We start from the raw sequence: 10,295 nt of genomic DNA, 5'->3' as shown, positions 1-10,295 counted from the left end.
TCAATTCTGAGAGAAGCTTTATGAGTAGCTTTTGTGTGACAGAATTGATTCTGAGAGAAGAGAAACCGATCCAAACATGCTAATTATCAATGATTGTTAGTCAGATTTTATAATGGAAAAGCATCTCAAACCAAAATGAGTTAGTTCACCAAAAGAGAAAAGAGACAACATAGAACAAAAACATGAGAATATATCATATCTCACAAGCTAAGAAATTCTATTAAGTATTGCTAAATGTATATGTGTTTTCAACATAAGATCATCTGATGATTTAACAAACCTTGAAATTATATGATTATAAGATAATTTACAAAATTAACATTCGCCGTGTATATTTAATAGAAAAAAATTTAATAACTACATTTATCATGAACCAACAATTTAAACGAAAAACTCTTGCAAAATAACCAAATAAATAAAACCATAATTCATAATCTATAACAGATATATTATAAAAATAAATCACTTAAATATTAGAAGTTCAAAATAAAGATCAAAACAAACCACGGACACCAGAGAATTTAAAACTCAGTACAAACAAAAAGTATGATCATATAAATTCAAATACACTCATCCTTGGTGAACCAATGTCCTCTAATCCTATTTACCCTTCCTGGGTATGAGGTGAACAGTAACATGGACCACATTGTTAGCAGTACTATCAGGCCTGAACTGAACTTTATCACCAATTTTAAGCTTATGATCAAGCACAAACTGGTACCATTCTCTGCCAATATTAACTTCTGGACTATTGGGATCTTTGTTCCTCCTCTTCAGCTCACAAGAGTACCACTTGTTGTCAGTTGTATGCAACAAAATAAACCCTTGGCAAAGGCTAATAACAATAATACACACACTATATATATACTAGTATTTTTTACCCGTGCAACCCACGGGGGGCTTTCTTTTTTATTTTGTATTGTGCTTTTATATGATTTTTTAAAATTATTTATTCGTATGAAAAGAAGAAAAAACAATATTTTTTTGTGATAAATATGTTTTTTTTTGTCGAAGTGTTAATTTATGTTTTTAATTGATTTTTTTTTGGCGTAGGTGTTTTTATGAGTGTATTTGTTTTTTATTTGTGTTGTTTGTCATTGTTTATCTAATTGATGCTTTGGATTTATTCTTTTGATATAACAATTTTATTGTATTTTACAGATAGAAGTAGTATTTTTATGTAAGATCTTATGTAATATTAAGTTTGTCTTTTTGAGGTTCACAACTCATATGAAATAAATAATAATAATTTAATTTAAAATAATTTGAAGTTAATAGTATAAGTCCATATTAAATTATCACTATAAACTTTGGTTTCTTCAGAGATGATCGATTACATGAAAATGATGTCAACTATATTAAATTGTACAAAATCATATTTTGCTGTAGGAGTAGTGTCACTTGTAACCTCTTCAGTTTTTGAGATGCTCATTCAAGTAATCTTGTATTTGTGTTTTGTGACTCTCTATTTTCTAGCAAAGATGCTTGAACCAAAAATGTTGAATCGCATAAACTTGTCATACACATAGTGTGTCACTAAACTCTAGCATTTGAAAAACTACAATTTTAAAAATTCACTTTGTTATTGTAACAATAAATAGTTTGAATTAGGTACCATGAAAGTGGGGAAAACAAAGAAATTTAATACCTTTTCAACGATTAAGAGTAGTTCAATACTATTAACAATTTGAGGTTTTTTAAATCCATTGTTTCCCACACATGAAGTACACGAACTGTTTGAGTCATCCTACATAACAAAAAGTTGAGAAAATCAAAAAGAATATAATTTTTTAGGTGTTTCAATTTGACATGATGAAAACCAGTTGGAAATAATCATGAAATAAAAAGCATGTTAGAACACACGTAAAAATTCTAGGCTAGTACATCAATAGTTAGTCGTTGGATATATGCACCTGGAAAAATGTCTTGAAGCTTGATCCTTTGAAAAAAAAAAAAACAAATACCTCAACATTGCTTATGTGAAGTGGATATGTTGAATGAGTATTGACACTTATTAGTTTATATAGTTATAGAGAAAATGGTTAGTGATAGTTTTTCTTTTTCTTTTGGTAAGATCTTATTTAGTATTAAGTACTGGTACTTTTTACCCGTGCGATGCACGGGATATTCATTTTTTTTTTTTTTTTTGTCATTTGTTTAAAATATGTATTATTTCCTTAAAGATATTTTATGAATTAAAAGAACAAAATTTATTTTAGATATAAGAAATCATAAATTTGTAAGTTTTTTTTATTTATTGAATTATTGTTTTTTGTTTTTTGGAGTTACTATTTTTTTTATCTTTTGTTGTTGTTTTCCTAAATGTTCAATTGATGGTAACATGTACATGCTAAAAATAGATACTGAATATTTTTTTTGCAATTAGAATAATCACATTAAGAATAAAATTGAGAATGTATAGTTCTACATTTCTTGTAAAAAGATCTTCATATGGAATATATTGAGAATCAAACTTGAAATTATGATTGACCCTTTGAATTTCTTGAAATATATGATAAAAGATAGAAGACAATAATTAGTATAATGGGATAAATTTATTTGGATTTGCTTTTTTTTTATTAATTGAAATTTTTAATACAATAGCTACATGGACGGGAAAGTTACTACTATTTTTTTTTTGTTAAAAAACATGGTAGAACGGAAAGAAAGGACTTCCAAACTACCGTGCATGCCGCTAGCCGCATGTTGGGGAGGTCAACCGAGGTCCACTCTAGGGTGCATTTGGGGATCTTCTCGATGAAGATTGCCCGCCAACTGAGATTTTATTTGATGCAGGGGATTCAATCTCTCGACCTATATGGAGGTGAGAGTTAAACTTAGAATCTATGACCATTTGTGTCAACCCAAGTTGGCAGTTAAAACTATTTTTGCTGTAACAAATTTTGTGCAAAAAAAAATAAACCTAGAATAAATGGCCCTTGATTAACTAAGACCTAAATTAATTTGTGCACTCGATGCTACTATTGTTTCATCTTCAACTTCTCTCAAGGTCGTCAGAACTTACTCTTGAATTGCATAAGGCTCTATTCATAGCTTGCTTTCATCAGACATGGTTCCTTTCCACTCCGCAACCAATCTCGAACTTTATCATTAATATTCAATCTGCAAGGAAGAACAAACAAAACATTATTCTTCAAGCAAGGTTAAAAGTGTACACAAATATTTTCTTAATTAAGAGCTGCAACACCTTAAGCCATAAACATTATAATGTAAGAAAAATATCATTGAAAAGAAAAACAAAAATGTTTAAATCTCACCTCTTCTTGGCAGATTTCAAAGCAGCCCTCCTTAAAATCAAATTATATTCTAAAGACCTAGTCTCACCAAAAATGCAAAATAATGTCCTTAGATATTACAATTAATTTCTTAGGTGGATATAAATATTGATTATCAAACAATACATTAAGTCATTAACAAAAAGCATACCTTTTTAGGATTCATTGTGATAGTGATATCAGGAACTCTCTGCTCTAGACCTTTTTTTCACTTCATTCACATATCCTACGCATGTCACGTGAGATGGTACTCCATTTATTAAAGAGTAATTCATAACCAATACACAACACCTCAATTAAAAATACTACATAGAGATAAAGCTAATGCTTAGTGGTTACATAACAAATCATGATGACCCTTAAACACAATTAATGCATAATAACTCATGACCATTCATTTTTTGTAACTATGAAACCTTCATTTTCTAATTAAAAGTCACTTTATTTCTAACCGTAACTCCCATTTAAGTGGTTATATTTAGTAATCAAAACAGAAGCCACAATGATTAAATATTAATACAATTTTTAACGGAAAAAGAGAATAACAGTTGATTTTCTTAATCCTTAAAGATATATGTAACTATGAACCTCGAATTTACCTTGCCAGAGAGGAGAATTCTGATTACGTTTTCTTAGTTTTTCACTAAGCAACCAATCAAAAATCAAAAGAGACAAACACAAATCACGCAAAACTTTGAAATCCAAAAGCTCATTGATAGATCACAAAAACACTTAACAACAGTGACGATGATGATGATAATAATTAATTGATTAAGTAAGCAAACGAAAGAATCTTTTCTGGAATAACTTCACATGAGTAAAAACATCAGCAGTGTTCGAGGCAAATTATCCCAACCAAATATCCAGAAAGTGTCGGATCAAGATGAACCATGGTGAACCTGTGAAGAGTTTGTGACCCAAACCCCCTTAGAGAAAAGGGAGAAAATTCAAAATCCTACAAAAGTAAACTTATCCGATTAGTGAAAAGTAAAAAAATTATATTTAAAGAAAATTAGTGATTACATATGAGACATGCAAAGAGATCAAACACATTAATTTGTGTTCGTTTGCCTATTTTCTTCTTTCTTTTGATATTGGTGGCAATTTAAAGTTTCACAGAGGGGAGTTTTATTTCTTTCTTTCAAGATGTCATGCCAAATCCCAATATCATACATCAAATTTAATTCCCAAAGATCTGAAGCTGCAAGAAAGCAGCCTCTAGTTATTTCAGTAAATGAATAAATTAGTGTACATTAAGATCAAAGTTTGTTAATAGATCATGGTAACTTAGGTTGATCATGGGAAAGGGATAGGAGCTAAATTTGAAAGTTGAAAGGACCAATAACCTAAGAAGGAAAAGAGCAGGAAGAAGTTTGTTGAGAAAATATATGTATGAAAATGCAGATCAAGTGCACTAATGTCCCAAACAGCAAGTCTCAGAGTCCAAAAACCGAACAGATTTTGTATTAAGGAGACAAAAAAGTAGCAGCATGAAATAAAATTTAATCAACTATAGGAAATATATATGTCTAGCATTGAGATTTATTAGTTGCAGCTAAAGCAAGAACTTTCTTTGACAGTATTTCATCTCCAACATGGTCACACTCACACCAAACTTAGAAAGTGCATTAGATGTTAAGAACATTAACAAACTTGCTGCAATAAAGAAAGAAATTTATAAAATATAATTGAAGCAATTTAAGGGTGAAGCGAATTAAGCCAAAGCCAGAGTAATCTTACCTGACCATTTTCTGAGGTGTAAAATTAGATTCCCATTGATGGTTTAGAACGGCATCCTCCCATGTTGTTCGAAACCTTATAAGCTACTTAGTGGCTGCATCTGATTCTGAAGTACATCCAACAGGTACTACCAAAATTAAGTGTTGTACATGCTCCGGGTGCTACATTAAAATGAATTAAAAAGATTAGAATCATGGAAAAAAGAAACAAAGAGGTTGGGAGTATATTTGCAGAAACATAACCATCAAAAGAATGTCCAAGTAGTATGAAATATTTTGAATTTCATTTTAGGTAAGATAGGGAATATGATGAGGATTATTTTTCTTGACCATATGCCACCGTTACCTTTTGGATTTTTATCATCTGATTAATTATGGCCTATGGTTCTGCTCCATGAACAATTTATCCTCTTTTGAAATTCGCTAAAAAAGAAAACTACTAACATGTATGACTATGAATTAATTTAGCAAATTTAGAAAGAAAAAAATAGAGAAAGAGAACTGAAAACAGAGAAAGCAAAACCTATACCAAGCGTGATGCATGAGAAGATATGACTACAACCGCCTTCATCTGGAGAAGTAGCAGCAACCAATTCCATCAACAACAAAACATCACACAAAACCTCAAAGAATATATAGGAATGGAAAACCTTCTAAACTATCCCCTCACTAACAACTCTCCAAACAATTTTTCCTACCTTCATTTCCCTCAATAAGTAATAACAATATAAATCTATAAAAAAAAAAATAGTATCATTATATAGATAATTTTCATGTGTAATGGCATAGCTGGAAAAAAACAAAGAACCTAACCTTGCCATCTATATCTCCAACAGCAATTGCATTGGTTAATCTGTTCATTGTACAATGAACTGAATCCATTTTCTGGCGTTTGGATTTGAGCAAGTCCCGTGCAGCTCTTTCTGCTTCTATCACAGCTCTAACTTCTTGATTGATACTCCTTGCAAATGGCCTGATTAAATTACCCTTCAAAATGATTATCTAATATCAGATATTGATCTTTAAATTATAGAAAAGTACTTCTTTTGTCATTGAAATAACATTCTGCACAGATTTGCTAACCTTTCCATGTTTCTTATCTATAAACAAATCATATATCTAAAGAGGTTAACAATAACAAAACTGACTGGACAATCAAACCCTTGTAAATGTCTCCGGAAGAAAATATGTAGGCATACCTTGCCATCTATATCTCCAATAGATATTGCATTGTTTAATCTTTCATTGTAGATAGAACTGGATCCATTTCCTGGCGTTTGGAACCGAGCAAGTCCTGAGCAGCTCTCTCTGCTTATATTGAAGCTCTAACTTCTTGATAATACTCCTTGCAAATGGTCTGATCAAATTATCATTCAAAATGACCCTGGAAAAAAGGATAAGAAAAATAGAAGGAAAACACATAAGCAAAGGAGGAGAATTTTTCTTCCTACCATAAAAAATGAATGCCATAGCCTAATGAGAAAAATGGAGACTTCTTACTGGTGTGTAATTGGAGGTAGAAACAAAGTGAAATAACCTGGAAATTAAAACATTAAAATGTCTCAATATAGATAAAGAATGTGAATCTAACAAACACAAACAATTGAGAGAATTTGAAAAGAAAAAAAGGGTATGGCTTGCCGAGTGATATAGCATGGAAGGCTTTGGATTTTGCAAGTTGTGTAGCATCCCTATGTTCCTCTGTTACTGTTACTTCAGCAGAAGGAATTCTCATCTTCCATTGAATGAGAGTTTAAATTAGACACAAAGTTGCATCAAAATACTTTCTTTGCAATGATGAGGTTCATCTTCTTCATTGGGTGATGAAAAAGGGATATTGAACACCAATGGAGAGATCATGGACGGGTTGGGACCTCTTGTTCCAATGATAAAATAACACCAAGCACTCAGATTAAAAGAAATAGGGAGAGTGGAAACTCACACTGCAGATCGATGGAACTGGGATAGCAACTCAAGTAAACGAATGAAGGTGTCCATGAATTTCGAACGGAACACGGAAAGCACAGGCGAAAAACGTTTAAGAAAGCAAATAGTGGAAACGCTTCCACAGGAAGGGCAAGAGGCAAGAACATTGGAGATTGAATCAACGGCTACGATTAAATCTAAATGAAATAATCAGCACATTTATGTAAATACCCATCTTTAATTTGAAAGTGGTGTACAATGGATTATTGAAGTACAAATTCACCCTCAAAGTTGCAAAACTTTCCCTTTATATAATATATATAGATAGATAGATATAGATATAGATAGATAGATATATATGTGTGTGTGTATATTATATATACAGGAAGGACAAAGTTGAGGGACCAAAAGTGCAATTAAAAGATTCTTATCTAACATTTACTAAAAAAAATTAAAAATTCTAACATAACATGTAGGAAATCTAATGTGTACCACTCAAAAAAAGTGTTGCACCATATAACCATTAAGAACTATACCTTTTTTAGTATCACCTATCTTTATGTATATGTAAATTTGACATTTTAAAAATTTCAAACAAAACATTGATATTGCATTATCTTCTTGGGCTCACCACAACCGTCTCTTCTTCTCCCATGGTGCGTTGACTACGGAGTCACTATCGTCGAGAAAGATGAATGATGATGGACTAATCACCGCTGTCAAAAAAATGTCGGATGTAATAAGACAACAAACGATAAAGGGTAATGAAAAAGTTGAAATCCCCATTGTTTTGTCCACTGAGGCTTACGCAAACTAGTGACTCAATGTCCTTCACTCACCAGGTTGGATGCTATGAAACACGAACAAGATGTCGACGATGCAAACCATGCTTGCGAGGCAAAGGTCAATCTGTTGGAGCACCGATGAGAATGGAGTGACGAAAAATTAACTAGAGTGGAGGGAGAGGGTCGCTGATGTGCGTTTAAATTTCATTGTTTTTATTATAGTTTTCATATTGTTTTGTATCAAAAGATAGCATTATCTTTTGAGAACTCATGCGTTTCGATGTTAATGTGCAATAGACAAGTCACTGGCGGAAAAAGTGGAAAAGATGGTTTAATGTGGGTTTTGGTCTTGAGGGTGACATGAGCATAAGGGGAAAATGATTGTGGCAAAGTTGGAAAGGGAAATGGTTTGTCGTGGTGGTGGAGATGGGAGAGGCAGAGGTCAAAGAAGAGGAAAAGGACGAGGAGGCGAAGATGGAGTTTGAAGGTGAGGAAAATGCTTAATGAAAGCTGAAGCGGTGAGGAGACAACTTCTAATGTGACATAATTTTCATATTTCTACAATATTAAAATTATAATTATAAGAGTACGTACAGTAACAATATTTTTTTTTACGTATAACATATAATCAACGTTGAAATTCATTTCATTTAGATAGCTCAAGTGGTAAGAATTAAGTGACAAATGGGTTAGGGGTTAATTCCTAGAGTAGAGTGTGTAATATTAATAATATATTTTTTTATGGAAAATGAATCCTATTTATAAAACATTAAGTATTTTTTTTATCATAAAGGATTTTCTTTTGCAGTCTGTAATGTATATGTATATTAAATTAAAAAAGGCCGCAACCGCAAGGATTGTTTCGATTCGGATCGGGTCAATAGGTAACGGAGCCCCCTTAAGCTGTTCATGTCGCTCTTCACCAATCGAAAAAGCGAACCCTAGAATATTTGCTTGAGAGACTCGGATTCTTCCTTCTATTTCCTCTGCATCCAATCTCATTCCACAACCAGACGAGACTCTTCGCCTTCATTCAGAGTAAGCTTCTCACTTTCAATCTTTTCCGATTCCACTATTTCAACCACCCACTTCGACACAATTTGCTTCCCTGGTTTAAATTTTTGCCCAATTTCTGATTGTATTCAATAAAACTTGTTGTTTTTCGCTGTTTTGTTTTCATTGATTATTTTTGTTGATGTTCGTTTAGCCCTTATCGTATTCCTTTGCTATAAATTTCAATTTGACTCGTAAAGTTTCATTTGCAGTATCGAAATCAAGCTTCGATGGCCATATTTCGTGCCGCCATGGACATGGCCCGACGTGGTGGCAACAGCCTATTCCGCACCGCCATGAACATGTCTCGACGTGGTGTCTCCGGTGGTTAGCTCCTCCATCCATCTCTTCCTTATTTTATTTATTTATTTGTTTACTCTTGGGGAAATGATTGTGTAAGGGAAGGAATGGTCAGGCTTGGTGGGTTGAATTTGTACCAGTTTGGTTAATTATGCAGTCTAGTAGTGCAGTGTTATTTTTATGCTGATATGTGATATTTTACCAGCTGCAATTCCTTATGATGGTTGTTGGTTATGCTGTGGAATGTTGGATTATATTTTGGGGGATGCTGGTGGTGGCTTTTTGGTCTTGTAACGTGTTGGTTCATGTTGTGCTTTTTGGGGTGTAAAGTTTCGGACTTGGCTTTGGAAGGATTATATTAAGATGTGCTGCCCTTAGCTGATTTTGAATGGGATGGTATATGCTTTGGCGCTTTGTCTTAATTAAAAGAATTGGCAGCTTGGGGTATTTGGAGTGTTTTTGGTTATTGACTTGGGCTTTGTGGTTTAATTTCATATCTGTATAAGTATTGTCTTTTTTATGGGATGGTGGAAGTATGGATTTCTTTTATGTAGGTTTAAGGTTGTGTACTCTTTTTCCTTCTTAGGCTTTTTCCCATTGGGTTTTTCCTAGGGAGGTTTTAACGAGGCACAGTCCTTAAACTTGATGCCATACTTTGCCTGTTTTTGGCTTGCTCGTGAGAGGGTTGTTCTCATGATTTGTTATCTTTCAATAAATTATTTTTGTTTCCAAAAAAAATAAAATATCTTCTAAAAAATTGCTTGTACTGTTCTGACTGATGCAGTTAACCATGCCCCTCCTGGAGTTCCTGCTCACCGTGGTTCAAAATTTACGGCAGAATATGGTAAGTCAAGGACATGACTCCTCCATTTGTTATGTATGGATTTTGGATTTAAATTGATTTTTTTTTCCTTTTCTGCAGCACTGGTTCTAATTGTTGGAAATGTCGTGGGATGGGGAATTGCTCGCGTTTTGTTTGGTCCTCCTCCACCTAAACGTGACAAAGCAGTGGTTGTTGCATGAAAACTATTGATTAAAATAGTGTTTGGAGATATGGCATGAAAGATGAAATGATATTTCGAGCACTTGGGGTTTATTTCCACAGGTTTTTATGTAGACTTTCAGAACAAATGTATATTAGATTTTGATTGATTAATGTTCAGTTCCGCAGTGAAATGTTGAACTTCTTATTATTA

General features: G+C 32.8%; 1 long non-coding RNA gene across 2 annotated transcripts; it reads left to right on the top strand.

Moving 5' to 3' along the window:
- The first annotated feature begins 8,594 nt into the window (after positions 1–8,594).
- On the top strand, positions 8,595–10,295 carry LOC130733652 (uncharacterized). Of its 2 annotated transcripts, none has more exons than XR_009017521.1 (4): positions 8,595–8,784; positions 9,012–9,123; positions 9,884–9,943; positions 10,022–10,295. It is a non-coding gene; the product is annotated as an uncharacterized LOC130733652 (long non-coding RNA). The 2 variants fall into 2 exon arrangements; XR_009017520.1 differs by having other exon boundaries at positions 8,597–8,784; positions 9,012–9,126.

This window comes from Lotus japonicus, chromosome 1 (assembly GCF_012489685.1).
Source record: "Lotus japonicus ecotype B-129 chromosome 1, LjGifu_v1.2".
NCBI classification, from domain to species: domain Eukaryota; kingdom Viridiplantae; phylum Streptophyta; class Magnoliopsida; order Fabales; family Fabaceae; genus Lotus; species Lotus japonicus.
Note: the sequence above shows the minus strand (reverse complement) of the source record. Positions and strands in the feature narration are given on the sequence as shown.